This window comes from Myxocyprinus asiaticus, chromosome 27 (genome assembly GCF_019703515.2).
Source record: "Myxocyprinus asiaticus isolate MX2 ecotype Aquarium Trade chromosome 27, UBuf_Myxa_2, whole genome shotgun sequence".
Taxonomy (NCBI): Eukaryota; Metazoa; Chordata; class Actinopteri; order Cypriniformes; family Catostomidae; genus Myxocyprinus; species Myxocyprinus asiaticus.
In genome coordinates, this window is record NC_059370.1 from 44,201,771 (window position 1) to 44,219,297 (window position 17,527).

A 17,527-nucleotide genomic window follows, 5' to 3' on the forward strand; every position below is an offset into this window, starting at 1 on the left:
ACAACATTATATTAACATTTAAAAGTCCATATTTCAAAAATGTATTTGCAACGCATAACAAAACAACAAATACAACAACTAGTTTTATAAGTGTGTTCTGTCTATTTAATTTAAACTGCATTTTCAGCAAAACTTTATATGCAAAATTAGCATGAGATTTTAATGGTGCTTTTTTTTTTAACACAACAAAAACAAATTTAACAAGTTCAATTAATGACTGCTGACACTAAAATATTTGCCTACATGTTTTTATACAAAAAGATCAGTCTATATGCTCAGGTGAGATCCGAGTGCACAGTCTATTCACAATCAGGCCAGTGGTGGAGAACACGCGCTCCGCTGGCACAGAAGTGGCAGGAACAGCCAAGTACCACTGGGCAAGGATGTTCAGCTTTTTGAATCCATTACCATTTACTTGCCAACACTGTAAAGGATCCTGGCATAGGGAGATGCATGGCTCATTGAAGTAGCTCTCCATTTCGTTGTCATGCGAACGAACATCACTCGTCCCATAGTCCTCACCAATAAGAGTGCTGAGCGCTGTTGCTTCTCGGGACTGACAGTCACCGTGTTCAGGATTGATGTCCTTGCAAGCATCTACATCCTCGGGAATGGTGTCACAAAGCTGTCTGAGTTTCTCTTTCACTCTCCGTTGAAGCTCAGGCTCAAGAAACTTGAGATGTTTGTGTCTTGGATCTAATGCTGCGGATCAGGTCAGGGTCAGGGTCAACTATGAGGATGCACCGTTTGAGAGACTCACACACAGCTGTCTTTAACTCGGACACTCTCGGAGACTCTTCGCTCTGTATATTCAGGTGTCTGGTGATGAGGCTGTGTGTGATCGGATACACCATTGAAATGCATACATGTGTCTCACTGCACATTGCAGTTGTGGCAGACTTCAGAGACCAGGTGTTAATTCTTCTACGATCTGCCAGTGCTCATCTCTCAACACAAGTGTCCTTGCATCTCCAAGTTTCGTAACATTGCGATCTGACAGAGTAGCTGACACAGCCCATCTCTGTTCAAGAAGCCGTTTGAACATGTCACAGATCGAATTCCACCGTGTGCAACAATACTGGATTAGTTTGTGTTCAGGTAGATTTTGTTGTTGTTTTTGCCTAAGCGCGGATGTAGCCAGTGAGCTGTGGTGAAAATGTGACACTAAGCGGCTGCTTGCAGCGATCACATGGCTAACACAACCAACTTTGAAGCCCTTGTTGATTGCGAGCTGAAGGGTGTGCGCAAAGCAGGGCACTGATTCCCAGAGACCTTGATTTGCGAGACCCATGTTGCTAGCGTTATCATGAACACATGCTAGCACTTTTTCAGAAGTCGACAGCCACATTTTTGTTGTACTCTTTGGGTAATTGGCTATGTTTACAGCAGTGTGCCTTTCATCAAAACTGCATGTCTCTAATACTGCATTGTGAATTTTCCATTCACTGATGTAGTGGCATGTCAGTGTTACATAGGAGTCAGTAGTTAGCGAAGTCCACGAATCAGTAGTAACAGCCACCCTCTATGGCTTTGACAGACATTCTCTGTAGAGAACATCTGTAGGCAACGGTCCCAACTCTGACCAATAAGACGCAAAGTATTGTCCAAAACACTACCGTAACCAATCACAAAATTGCAAGATGAAACCTATATCATTAAAACGATGATCGTGCAGGTTTTGTTTTTCTCCCTTAGATCATTGATGTCTCTTCCGAGTACTTGAGTACTCGTGCCCATCCCTAATATGAAGGTAGTCAAAAATGCATGTCCTGAATGCATCCCGGACAGCAGATAAGCGGCATCCCTTACCTGGCAATCAACCGCTGAGCTAATACAAGAGTTTAAACTTTGCCGGTTATGTGCGGCTTTAAAGTGAGATAACCATCCGATCAGAAAATTTGAAAAAAAGAGGATAAATACTCAAGCACAAAAACCTCAAGGATCTTCAGTGTGTTTGATATCAACACGCAGGTACACAGATGACAAGCACACACATCTGAAGCTCATGTTAATATCAGGTACTCCACTAAAATAATGAATAATTCTGAGACAAAGTTGATACTTCTAGTCAAGGCTATAAAAACTGACTACTTTTTTTTTTTTTTTTATGTAGTTTGCACTCAGAAATATATTAACGGAAGTAAAATGGGTTACTAATACCATTTTATGTTGATTTTAAACATAAGTATGAAACATACTGTAAGTATGAACTGCATTAGGTCTCCTCCTGAGCTATGAAAGAACAATCCACTGCATAACACAATCACATATACACGTACAGTACATTACAGTAGCTAATGTAAACACCCACACCTGCTTCAATGTCTCTTTTCTCTTTATCCTCCCACAGAACATCAAACACACACACACACACACACATATGTACAGTATATGGATGTAAACAACATGTGAAAATACACACACGTAAACAAACATAGTCACTGAATAAAAGTCTGCTGCCTTAAAGCGCCTCACTGGCTTTTGATGCTTTTGAGCGTGTGTGTGTGTGTGTGTGTGTGTGCGCGTACGTGCGTGCGTGTCTTAATCCATTCAGATTCTGTGTTCAATTGAACAGGAGCAGTCGTTTGATAACGGAGGGCTTTCCGCATGTTAATACAATCAAGAGGGATTACCTCTTTCCCTCTCTCAAATGCACACACACTTCATGGGCAGGTAGAGAATGTATTCATGCCAAAACTCTTAGAAGGAACGTGTGGGTTTACTTAGCTATACATTAGGGACAAAACTGTCTCCAGAAGTCTGCAAAATCTGACAAAATCAAGGCGTTAGGGTTTGGGTTGTGGTTAATCTGTCATCATTATAATTAGCTTTATATAAAAACAATGGTATTATAGTATGTCTTCTTTTAGATAGAGTAGCAACTAGCAAGGTAAATGATCGCAAGTAAGATTTTGCCTACAATGTGGGAACAAATGTCCCCTCAAGGGTAGTATTATCTGAAAGTATCTACATTTTGTGGAACAATTAACACTCCCCATGAGGGAAACAGCTTAATAAACAAATTAAATGTTTTAATTGACCATTTAAAAAAAGTAGTACTTCATGCAACAACTAATGGATAAAATTTATAATAAAGATTAATAATAGATAATAATTATTGATTAGTCATATACTGTACATGCGCTGTGCACAGAAAAGCCCTGTCAGTGACATCACTTGCATTTGCATGATAAAACTCATTTGAAAAATGGTGGAGATGAGTTAAAGTGGAAAAAAAGGCAAGACTCTATTAGCCAGCACTAAACTAATTACTTAAAAATGCATAGGGGGGCCTGGGTAGCTCAGTGGTAAAAGACGCTGGCTACCACCCCTGGAGTTCGCTTGTTCGAATCCCAGGACATGCTGAGTGACTCCAGCCAAGTCTCCTAAGCAACCAAATTGGCCTGGTTGCTAGGGAGGGTAGAGTCACATGGGGTAACCTCCTCGTGGTCGCTATAATGTGGTTCGTTCTCAGTGGGGCGCGTGGCGAGTTGTGCGTAGATGCCGCGGTGGATGGCGTGAAGCCTCCACACGCGCTATGTCTCCGTGGCAATGCGCTCAACAAGCCACTTGATAAGATGCATGGGTTGATCACTCAGACGCGGAGGCAGCTGGGATTCATCCTCCGCCACCCAGATTCAGGCGAATCACTACACCACCACGAGGACTTAAAAGTGCATAGGGAATTGGGCATCTACACCCCCCCCCCATAAAGGTTTGTGGGATGGTTATGTTTAAGGTTAGGGGATAAAAGATATATATATATATATATATATATATATATGTTTATAGATATATATAACATGGTTTAATCCAATTATTCTCTAGAATAATACACAGACCAGCAGTGAAAGAGAGAGACAGCAGGGTTTTTCCTGCACTGAAAATTTTTCATAGGCCAAAGCAAGTGTTATGATATTCATCTTGTTTTCGCTGATTTTTAAGTGCTAAATATGCTTCTCATGTGGATGCGAATTGGCGCGGGGTGATTGAAGACTGGTTTCACGTGCGTGTTGCGCGATCCACCGAGAATCACTTGCGCAAGTGATGCACTCTGCTCTGTCCTCCTGTATCTCTGGAGCGTGCAACTGCGCGCACATCAACCGGGCTTCCTTCAATATGTGAGCTCTGGTGACAGGATAGCAGATCACACACGTGATTAAACTGGGCTTCCCTCGATATCGTGGCGCAGACAACAAAACGTATGCGACCCCTTTGAATTTTACATGAGAATTCACTATTTTAAAGCGCTATGGAGCAATTAAATAATTTCAAATGCCTAGACATCTCTGACATTCTGAACAGCACTGATGAGGGAACGAGAAAACACCTGTCCCACATGAGCATCACTTACAAGACTTTTCACATCTACACATCAACATTAACATAATAATTTTTCATTACAACTGTGGCAGATGTATTAGAAAAAAATACATTTTTAAATCTGTTTAGGCTATTATTTTTTTTCATAACAAATAAATTGTTTCTTTTTAAGAAAGATTAACTACCTAACCACTGTAATGAGGAGCCAGACATGGTCTTTCTTGTTATTATGGCACTGAAACAATGAAAGAACTACGGTAAAGGGCAAGTACAATGTAGAATAAAAGTCTGGACCTTAATAAATTATTAACAAACATTTCCTGTTCGGAAGATGTTTGAGAATGGGAAACAAACTGGCCTGGTTTGTCTTCAGATATTCCTATAATCGAAACTATTATAACAATATCTGTCATGGAGTAGGAAACAAACATCCTCTCTATAGAACAACAGTCCCAAATCAGTAAAGTGGTTTACTAATGAATATTATAACTAGCCATGTGTGTGTGCGCGTGTGTGTTAGCAGGCACAGGTCAACCAAAGGACGGATGAATTTAATCAATAGGTCCAAACCTCATTCTGTCCCAGGTGTCACCTATACACGCACACGCACACGCACACACACACACAGACAGACACACACACAGACAGACACACACACACACAGACAGACACACACACACACACACACAGATGTCCTTCTGTATTAGCAATACAACCACAGGCAAACATCCATTTGAACTCAATAACCCTCTTTATAAATAGTGTCTCAATGTCATTGCAGATGTTGTAACAGCTTTTGATTGTGAGTGTTTAATTTCATTTGAGAGGAACATTTGGACCATCAACAGCGATATCAATGAAACACCTCCATCTCTCTCTCTCTCTCTCTCTCTCTCTCTCTCCTTCCCTCCTCTATAAACCTGCACTCATCTCATTTGGATTCTCCACCACAGTCTCAATGCATTCAAACATGAATTTAAAACTACACGCTGCTCTTCCACGCACTGCGCTCTGTATTTGATGTTTGTTGATTTTTAATTTCTGCGGAGGAAATCTCGCTGAGTTCAGAGAACACACATTATACCGTCCGGCTCAATCTAAGCTACTATTTTCAATGGTAAACAACCTGTGCGCACTGAGACATCTTTGAACCTCTAATACACACGTTTCACTGCGCAAACACCTTATTTGTAAATTAGGTATGTGGTGAAATGTACTTCTATTTAAACCTTACACAATCTTACATCTGAAGCTAATGTACAACTGGTCTCCATCACCATGGCAACGGCTCAAGCATCCTGAGAGGGGTGGAAAGCTACTTTCTGATTTGTCGGTCTGAACTGATTCAACTTTAAAGACAACAGATCAGTATACATACTGCATGTTACTTTCTTTTAAAAACAATGATTATGAACATATTAAGAGCAACATTTCAGGCAACAAAACCATTAAAATTGTCAAACAAAAAAACTGAATCGTGAACAAACCCAGAAGCAATGGAGTTCTGCAAACCACAAATCATGGTGAAATATGCAGAAACTTAACAATATTAAACTTTAAATGTCCTTCTGCATTGCTCTGTGCATTTTTCTTTTTTCCTGACATAACACAACCAGGTGAAGACTCAAAAAGACTAACACAATTTTAATATATTCAAGACAAACTGTTTTACAGATAAAGGAACATGAAGCAAGAGCTGCAGTATGGAGGAATGAGGGGTCACGGGAGGTTTGACAGGCATTGTACTTGCTTTGTGTGTGTCTTTAGAAATGTACTTGAATTTCCTTTTGCTCCCTCCAGTTCATATTCTCTCTCTCTTTATATGTTTTTAATTTCTCATGTCTTGCTCTTTCTACAGAGGGTAAATTAAGACCAGAAACATACTAAACACAAGTATGTAGATATAGGCTATTATAAAAATGTCAACATTTTAAGTAAACTAACTTGCTCAGCAAGAATCACTTCAAATGGTTGCTTCACCAGAAAGAGAAAACTGACCGCTATAGCGCCTCCTGCAGCAACACTAAGAATGGAGCATGTACTTGCGTTGCACTGCGTATTGCATTTCGGAACACAACGATGCATGAAATCCTGCATACAGTAGCTGAAGTGTTTGCGTTCATGTATTTGCATAAAGTCCAATTCACACTGCCCCCGCAAACAGCAACTGACGGCAACACTTTAAATATTCTAAGGTTGGCTGTTGTATTTATAATGTTGAGAAACATAATTGTCGTGTTCACACTAATCCATCAAACACCAACAAACTTGCATCTTTTCATGTCGTTGTTCGCCTTTGAACAAGATTATTGAAAAGGAAGAGGTTGCGGATGAGGCCAAACGTGTGATTTGACATATGAATATATTTGCGTGAATAGTGCTGCTTTAGGATCACCGTGACAACCGTCTCATCGCGGTGCTGCCGGTAATGTACAAGCAAAATGATCAACTTATAAGACCTTGCAAAATCTGGAATTAATTCTTTAAATAACAGCATATAATGGGGGGCCTGGGTATCTCAGCGAGTATTTGCGCTGACTACCACCCCTGGAGTCGCGAGTTCAAACACAGGGCGTGCTGAGTGACTCCAGCCAGGTCTCCTAAGCAACCAAATTGGCCTGGTTGCTAGGGAGGGTAGAGTCACATGGGGTAACCTCCTCGTGGTCGCTATAATGTGGTTTTCGCTCTCAATGGGGCGTGTGGTGAGTTGTGCGAGGATCGTGGAGAGTAGCATGAGCCTCCACATGCTGTGAGTCTCCACAGTGTTATGCATAACGAGTCACGTGATAAGATGCGCAGATTGACGGTCTCAGAAGCGGAGACAACTGAGACTTGTCCTCCGCCACCCGGACTGAGTTGAGTCAAAGTTTCTTCCAGTCGAAAAAAAGGTAAAACTTTGGAAAAGCTTTCAGCCAAGGTAAGACCACCTTTTAATTATTGTCCAGAGTACTGATATTTAGTTGTGTTGAATATTACAGTTAAGCTATATGCTTTAACAAGTTTAATAAAAATATGATTAATGGTGATTGACTCAGTTTCTCCTGCTCAAACAATCCAGACGCGCACATGCGTGTCCGTTTTCTAGGAATTGGCTGGGATGCTGACCTCATTGTCATGAAACTCAAATTATGTCAGAGTTTGTTGGAGTTCGTTGTAAAATCATACCAGAATGCTCAAACAACACTGATGATGTTCAATTGGTGAAAACAGATGGCAACAAACGCTAACAAATGCCAAAAGCGATCACATTGATCCGACAAAACCCGACAACTGTTGGATGTTGGTGTTTGTTGCTGTTTGTTGGGGCAGTGTGAATTGGTCTTAAGACAATGTTTCAAGCTGAAGACAAGCAGTGTCTGCTGAAGTGTGTGTTTGTGTTTGTCCAAAAGTCACAAAATTCGGCACACAGTCACTCCCAAACAAACTTGTACTCTCATCAAATCTGTGTGGGACACTAAACGTTTGCTTGAGAGCAACAGTGTGCCAACTTGGTTGTTTTTGTGAGTTAAACTTTAATGCACCTGAATCACTTTTTTGGAGCTGTGTGCTTCTTGTGATTTTTTATCTTATTTTATTTTTTACATCATGTCTCTTAGAAGCACACTCTTTCAACACACACAAATACCACATTACTACAGCTTTAAGACACACATAATGCTTAAAAGAATAACAAAAATATCTTACCTGATGGTGGGAACAGAGTGAAGCCATTAAAACATAAAAGAGAAAGAAAGAGAAATGGATAAGAATCAGTTCAAAGTTATGCAGTTCTTTACATGTCTAAGAAATTTTACACTGATGATTTGATGATGATTTGTATTCAAGCAATAAGCTATGAGATGCAGTGCTTATTGTGCCAGTAAAATCACTGTAACGCATCACATTTAGTGTCTTTTTGCATTTATAAAACCATGGCAATATGATAGGAACATGTGTTCAATAAAAAGTTATATACGTTTATAATTAGAATAAAAATTCTTCCATTTACAGTTTATGTTTTTCAATTTACAGTTTCCCAACAACAGCAATTTTGCCCGGTAATATAAAACGTCAGCATAAAATCAGCATTACACAACGCATTTGAATATGGCTTATCCAATTAGAATCAGAGTTGGAACTATCAGATTTATCATAACGTTTATTAAAACAGTATATAACAAATTCATATATAATAATTGGTTTTCGTTTACATAGTTTATATTTCTGAAAAGAATATTATACATTATAGGTCTTAAGATTTTATAGCTTTACACACTGAAATTCTTCCAAACACAGTTATTATTTGTGCTGAGCAAACTGAAAATATTCTTTAATTCTGTATAATTGAGTAACACACAGACATAAAAGAGAACTTACAATGCAAAGAGAAAGTGAGAGAGATTGAGATTTAGAGAGAAACAGGACTCCACTTTTTCAAACGGTTTTGTCATATTTTTTTGAGTAGCAGAATGTGTGCTGCCCGACTGAAAATCTGTTACACGCGTCAAAAACCCAGAGAGGATGAGACAAACAAGAACTATCAGAGTGCTAGTCTACACACACACACACACACACACACACCTGGAGAAACATTTGTTAAAATCTAGTTTATATATGTGTTGATGATTTGTCCCACATGCCAAAAAAACGGCACAAAAAACAAAGGAAACCAAAAACAATCAACAAACAAACAAACAAACAAACACCCTGTTAAACACGGCATCACAGCAGGCAGAGACAGCATCAGTTAGAGGTGGTAATTCTGTCGGACTAAGAGAAAATAACAGAGTGTGGAAAGGATAGTTCAGCTTTCAGCCTCTAATGGTGTGTGAGAGTGTGTGTGGAATACAATGATACTATTAAGGCTCTCTTTCCTCACAGGAAAGGTGGATGGAAACGACAGAGATCAATAATTTGAGTTGTGTTAGGTTAGTGTTAGGCACCAGGGCAACAATCACCATGGGATCCAGGTCAAAGGGTCAGTGGGAGCAGAGCTGGGGTGACAACAAGTGAAGTCAAAGTGGCAAACAGGCTAACTGGGGAATAATTCAGAAGGGAAGTATTTCTATTTTTTATTCGTTTGCAATTTCTCTGTTATAGAAGTGATGTAATTATCAGGTTCTTCACAGTTAACATGCTATACGTAGACTTCAATGAGGCTTAAGGCACCCCATTAGGAAAATGTGCTTTTTTTACTGGTCGCAAAATGTATCAAGATGTGATTTATTTATTTAATGTATTAATTTACTGTTGGAGCAACCTAGTTTGTGTGAAAATAAATCTTTATTTATTTATTTATTTATTACCCTTACGTTGTGTTCCAGTTGTTGTTTTTTCTTCTTCTTCTTCTTATTATTATTTTTTATTTATTTTTGCTTAATCAAATTGGAATACAGTTATTTGACTTTGTTCACATATGGTATCTGGTTTTACTTCACTTTGTTACACTTGTGTTCCCGGTCAAAAATGACCGGCCATTTACTACAAAATACAGAAATATTTAGTGTTCAGGAGCATCCCAATCCTATAGATCAGCACATATTGTCCGGTTCCCAACAATATGCGTTTCCAGTTAAGTATTTTCAGTGTCGTGACCTGGCACCTGTGTTTTCTGTCTTGTGCATCTAGGGTCAGGATCCTTCCACTTCGCTTGGTCTTTGTTTATAGTTTTGTGGCTGGATTCTGACACTAGTGTTTGTGTGAGTGCACTTGGCTTTATGTTTTTCTCGAGGTAGTTTTTGTTGGTTTTGTTCAGTTTTTCTTTAATAAAGCCCAATTGCTAAATTTCTGCATCGGAGTCTTCACCTTCCTTCAAGTTATCCTGACACATATGTGGATGTGTTTTTGCACACACAAAGTCCTTGGACATGAACACACAAACTCACACACACACACACCTTTTGTGCATCGCCTTTCCATTTAATATGTCAAGATCTACTTATTATGTTGTGTTTAGGCTCGTTTGAATCGGGATAGTCTGATGAAAGTTACGATACGGCATTCTCTGTGTTACATGTATGTTTTAGGAAGTAAGGAAAAACGTGACTAAAAGCCACTCCTGTTTATTATATTTGTGTCAGTGGGAATTTCAAACACTAACTCACTGCAGTTTGGCCTCTGAGTGAAACCTTTCCAACGATATATAACACATGGATATCTCATCTTTTTGTGGTTTTTCCAACTCTGAATATAATTGTTATGATGACAAATTTGCAAATGATGAGAACAAAACAGTTCTTATTTGTCAAGTAAAAAGCATTATTTAAGAATTGGTAGGATCAGCTATATGCATTGTAAAGTCCAGATTCTACGCTTTAAAATGACACCTCTTTTGTTCAGATCAAGAAAGTGGTTATTAATTGTGTAATTACATGTTTATTATTATTATTATTATATATTTGGCCCGGTATAAGCTCAGTTCAATAAATCCTTCTATCAATACATATATATATATATATATATATATATATATGTTCAGAAGTTCAGAAACAGAAGTACAAAACCTGTCATAATTATTAAAAAATAATTTGTTAAAAAGATCCATTACAATATCTTGTGATAATATATGCAATATGAGAGATTTATAAACAATCTTAGTGGACCGGTCATTTTTGACCGGAAACACAAAATGTGTTAGCACAAAACAAACATGGGTGGTGTAGTGGGCTAAAGCACATAACTGGTAATCAGAAGGTTGCTAGTTCAATCCCCACAGCCACCACCATTGTGTCCTTGAGCAAGGCACGTAACTCCAGGTTGCTCTGGGTGGATTGTCCCTGTAATAAGTGCACTGTAAGTCGCTTCGGATAAAAGTGTCTGCCAAATGAATAAATGTAAATGTAACACAATCCAAGGGTTAAAGTTGACAAGGGGGCTTTTTACCACACCCTCTGCTGATTTTGCAAGATGCTTTTTTTGATTAACAAATTAAGATAATAATTACTCAAAATACCCACTTCAGAAAATGTTTATCCATGTCATGTCAATTTCAGTCACATTTGGCATGTCATAACATATATTGTACAAAATGAATCTCCATCAGTCAATGTGAGCCCTCTTTAAACACTCATGTGCTTTTTACCCCAGATATTATCCTTTCACTTATTGGACAGTTATTTAAAAAAATATATATTTAATCACTTTGAAAATGACCAATTAGTATTTTGAGCAACATTTTAAAAGGTATTAAATATTAAATCAAATTAAATCAAAATCAACCTTTAGACTATGTGCATGGATAGTCGACATTTGGTTAACCGCTCTATGCGCCACTATTAAAATACCAAAATCACTAATTGGTTATTCTACACGTGCAACAGAGGTCTTCAACCCGACTCGAACTCGACGAGTTCTGACAAACCTTTGGGCTTTGGGTCAGTTTTTCCAAGTATAAGGAAAGTTAGTGGCTGTTCAAACATGCTTCTGTGTGCGTCTGTGCTGTTTTTCTATATAATGTTAATGAGGGCTGCTTTTTCTTTCAGTGTCTCGCGCGAGATCGCCACATTTTTAGACACCAAGTAAAGTTAAAAAGAATTTCATTTTATAAATGTATCACAAAACACCTGTTTTGTTTCATTCGTTGCGCTCCATTCTGAAGAAGTTCAGGTTGCTAAGAGGACTTCATGTGACTGCTACTCCATTAAACATGATTCCAAGTTGTTTTTCACCAAGGAAAGTTTCAGCGCTTTACTGTATAAACATTAAGACAGTGTTTTTTGTTTTGTTTTTTCTTTTGCTCTGGTGTGCAAACTTACATACAAAAATTACAAACTAATGCAGGTTATTATGTCTACATGAGACAAGAACTCTTAAGGGGGTCGCACACCAGATGTGTCTGGCGAAACAACCGTTTTCAGTGAAGGTATGCACACCATAGCCCAGCTACAACTCCACAGGCTTCTCAAATTTCTGCCGCGCCACGGAGCGCAACTTGCATATTTTCCATTAAATCCAACCCAAATCATTATCAAAGCACATACATTATTTACTCTAGCGTTCTTCATTATTGAACAAGGGAAAAACCTTGGTAACATTTGTGTGTACTGTCTGCAACCTGAACCGCATCGACGTGCCCTGTGTTTAATACCTGTGCCGTGTCCTAGCCGTGACGCGACATGGCGTGGTGCTTCTCGTCAAGTGTGCGACTGCTTTTACTGTGTAATGTGTATTTTTTTAAAGCAATGTTGAAAACAATAAATAATTTAGCACAAATTAAATCAGTGTAATTACTGACTGTTTATTCATATAACAAAGTGTATCAAAATATGTAAAGATAAAATATCCGCAACAGAGTTTTGTTGTAATAAATAAACACCACCATGTAGGAAACACTGGCACAAAACTTTGTATGACATTTCACCTCATAATTAACACTAATAATATCTTATACACACAATATAATCTCTTAATTTAGATTTTACAGCTTCTTACAATAAATAGCTCTGTCATTATCACCAACAAAACTCTCTTCAACCCAGCCATGAAAACTATTCCATACACAAACACACACACACACACACACACACACACACACACACACACACACACACACACACACTTCTGCCCTCACTGATAACACATCACATAAGCATTACATGTCCATCACACAGATAATTTTTCCTGATTGGCAGCTGCCATCCAATCAATCAATCAGCTGACAGTGCCAGTGTGTTTTTGAAGGCCGGCCGTCCTGCCCTGCTCGTTGTCATAGTGATCCCTAGGTGACGGACAGGTTGATGGATGGCCTTAGTGTTCACAAGGCCACCCGCAGAGCCGTGGAGGATTATGGGTACTGTTAAAAGCCAACAACTCAACGCAGACACTTCAGGACAACACACACGTACAACACTAAACTTGTTCTAAATCAAAAATACAGATTGGTCTTTTTAGCAAGGATCACCAAAGGGGAAAACACACACACACACACACACACACACACACACACACACACACACACACACACACACACACAGGAAGCTCTGTCTGCGTCTCTCTGGTATTGGCCTGGAGCTCCATTTAAATGTCAGACACTTTCAGCTGAAACTGTTTCTTTTATATAGCAGGAGCAAAGCTGTGCAAATGTTAATAGGGTTTGTGTGTGTGTGTGTGTGTGTGTGTGTGTGTGTGTGTTCTACCCAGTAACAGAGCAAGCTTCGAAGAACAGCAGTACACTGCGACAATTGAGTACACCCTTCAAAACATTCTAACAACATTAAAATTACCATTTCACATTTCTGCTGCTAAAGCTGTAGAGAATCCAAAGGACAATGTCATTGCTCAGGCTTGTACAGTATATAGCTCAAGAGACTTAAAGGAACAGTTTTCACATTAATACAAATTCTGTGATAGTTTAGTCACCCTACTGTTGTTCCAAACCGGTATGACTTTCTTTTTTCCGCAGAAAACAAAAGTAGTAGTTTGGCAGAATGTCTGAGCTGTTTTGCACTATTCAATAAATCATGACCAGGAGCTGTTAAGCTCCAAACATAACAAAAATGGTTACAAATGTATTTTAAAAGTAGTCCATACATTGTGTGTGCTGTATTATTATAAGGTGTTCTGAAGACATCTGATAGCTTCATGTGAGGAGCAGACCGAAAGTTGTAATACAGTTGTTATTAACTGTAATTAGTACCCTTTACTTTAGCTATAAAACCCTCACAAATGTCTTGACACAAACATTTCTACTGTAAGTACATTACAAGCTAAGGAATGATTGAAATATTTTGGTGGTATTCAAAATTTTGTCATAGATACAAATACAGTGTAGATAAAAAAAAAATAAAAATAAAAAAATTCAGAATTGTTATTACTGTGATGGTCCAGTTTCCCACACTGGGGTATGCGTACAAAATAATAATAATAAAAATAAAAAAAATAGAGATTTACCGTTCATTTATTTTCTGAGCCATTTATGATCGATTTTGTGCATGTCAAATGTTTGATATAAGGGAGTGATACAGTACCTAATTCTGTTACATAGACAACATTCACACAAGACATATTTAAAATATGTAAATGTATTAAAGAGAGAGTACGCAAAAGGATATTAAAAGGTTGGAGGGGTAAAATTCAGTAAAAAGTTAAGGAACCACTGGTCTGGTGAAATAATGGCCCGGTTTACACCAGGTAATGTGTTTTAGGTAGGGCTGATACAATTTTTCGACGTTACTGACAATGTCGACAATAAAAAAATTTGTCAAAAAAAATGTAGCTGTCAAATAGTCGTTTGATGTAATTTAACGTAACATGAGATCACATTAAACTCTAATGAGAGCAGCACTGCAGTTCACGACTGACTGAGGAGAGGAAGAATACACAGATCACAGTCCAGACGCACTCCAAACTTTCCAAACAGCTTCAGCTGATGTAGATCACAAAGTATGAGGGAATTGTACAAGAATACAAAATAAGCACATACAGAAGCACTCTCGCTGTGGAATAAGCGAAGACGGAGCTCTTTAAAGGAAACACCCCGGCGTTACATCTTTAATGCAGTTATATTTAATGCATTATATCTTTATTAAAGTTCAAATAATATGGAAGCAGATCATGTAAATAACTACAAACTCTGAAACTGGCATTCTCTGTGTGGTCAGCGCCTCTTCTATGAGTTGTGTGAATGTCCCGATCTAAAGGGGAGAGATTGAAACAATACCGGCTGATGCACACCCTGTCACGGGACGCTCATCCCTCGAGCGCACACGCTTAATGCAGCTAGATTATAATACAAACATTTTAAAATATTTAAAGATCCTTTAAATAAAGATGCATTCACCTGAGAAGCAGCATATAAGATATTTAGACTTGCTTTTAGAGAATAGATCTTGAATAGAAGTTTATTTAGTTTTTACTGCACTCGCAGAAGTATAACAAGTGAAAAAATACACTTATATACAAAATACACTTATATTTAAGATACATTCTCTGAAAGCAACTCTAAATATTTTATATGATGCTTCTCAGGTGAATGCATATTTATTTAAAGGATTTTTAGACAAAAATGGAAAACAAGACAAAAACACTTGATAATAATAGGATTTCTTGCTGTAAATTTCTTTACTGAATTAAACTTAATAAAGAGTATTTTTTCCTTTAATAGTAAGCACGTTTAATACAACCTTAAGTCGGGGCACAAGCTGAAAAAGCCATTAGCGGTTAAGAGCTAATGATTAATCATTGCAATAATCGCCTGAATAGTCGAATAATCGTTCTAATAATCATTAAATTAATCCATTAGCAAAATAATCCGTAGTTGCAGCCCAAGTTTTGGGGTGATTTGATCACAAGTGGAAGGGCGAAACACCTCTCGGTTTACACCTGGTCGTAATCTGCATCTCTTCACTTGTGTTTGGATTTTGAGGGGAGGGTCTCTGATTTCATGATTACAGTGTATAACTGCATGATAATTAAGCACAAAAACATTAAATAAGAAAAAAGCAGAACAGTGCACTGTTTTCTATTTATAATTTTGTAATTATTAATCATTATACTTACATTTAAGTGTAAACATAATGTTTATAGTATTCTCTGTTATTTTAGTGGAGTACCTGTATTAACTGAGCTTCCAATGGGATTGCTTCTTATCTGTGTCACTGCATGTTGACATCAGAATAGGGGTGGACCAATCGATTGGCTGGCGATCTAAATCACCCGATCTTTATCTTAAATCTGTGATCGGCCGATCGTGCCTAGATTCAGGGCCCATCTTTCTTTTTTTTTCTTTTTTTTTTTTTTGCTGCATGCAATTAAAGCAATTAAAACAAAATCAAACACACTGCTATTCTAATGAATGAGTGCTTGCTCAGCCCTCGGAGCATGACACTGGAGGGTGAGTTATTGGCAAATAACAAGGCATTCGCGAATTTACACTTTAGAAATTATATAATGAAGATGAATATGCCGGTTTATTTTTAAAATGAGTATGAATATTAGGGAGACCATTTTCAAGAGTCACTGCGGTAGTAATTCTGACTAGCTGTACAGACACAGGATAAATATACTTTAAACAGATAAAGATGCTCATACAAATCTGAGTATACATGATGTTGCATGAGTTTTACCAGTCAGGCGGGTGTGTGGACCGATAAGACAGTTTGTGCAATCATGTGCACATTCAGTTTCACTTTCAAACGTGTGCGCTCCCCTTCCAGGTGCTCTCAATCTCTCAACAGTCACTCATCCAAGCACTATTTGTGAGAACATGATTTAAATCTGAGACTAAGAACCTTCAATTACGGCACAGCATCTTCACGCAGTTGATAATAATTAGTGATGTGTGTCACAACAAACCACCAAAGACTGTAAACAAATCATAGATACTAATGATTTCTCATTGGAGCGATTTTGGAGCTTGTTTTTATTTTTTGACGTGTCTCTGCTGTGTGTGATGCTCTCATGGTTTGTTTACCAGTATGTCACAATGATATTTAATAGTGACAACAGAACTATTCATAGCCATTTTCAAATGAAATAAATGTTAGCGTTTCACAATTAATGTAAATTAATTTTTTTGTTTTTGGTTGTTTGACAGATGAGTACGCACCACTTTGCCGTTGTTCAAACGCATTCGAACGGATGAGCATTTACACTACGAACCCAACAACAGGCATTTTCGATCACTTTCAACCACCTTTGAATGTGGCTGAAGTGGACAAATCTCAAAACGTTTTAGACCCCATTAACACCTATCTTTAGCTTGTTCCCATTCAAACGGATCACCAAAAATGCATCTTAATACCAGGTGTAAACGGGACCAATACTTTCTTTTTCTATTAGACTTTAAAAGCTCTAAGAGCAGCAGATGAGACAGGAAGGAGTTACTGCTTTTGCAACCTTTACCAGCCTGATGTCCCCGGAACAGCCTTGATATTTCCTACTGCTTTTGTAATTTGTTCCCTGTCATTCGAGATGACACATACAAACATACACACAGCAAACAATATACAGTGGCGGAAGTCTCTGTGCTCCATCCCTTATTAGAGCCCACACACACACACACACACACAGGCAGTATTGAAGTCCTTCACCTCATTGATTGTCCTCTGCTCTGCTCAGCTCACCCTTGATACTTCCTGACATTCTCAATCCAGCACTACACATCCATTCCACACAGTTTCCATCAGTCCTCAATTTTTCATTTACCGTTTCCACGAAACAACTAAACACACACACACACACACACACACACACACACACACACACACACACACACTCTTGCATCAAT

General features: G+C 38.3%; 1 pseudogene; it reads right to left on the reverse strand.

Moving 5' to 3' along the window:
- Positions 1 to 262: 262 nt before the first annotated feature.
- The window catches only part of LOC127417861 (uncharacterized), a 119,050-nt pseudogene continuing 101,785 nt past the window's right edge, over positions 263 to 17,527 (reverse strand).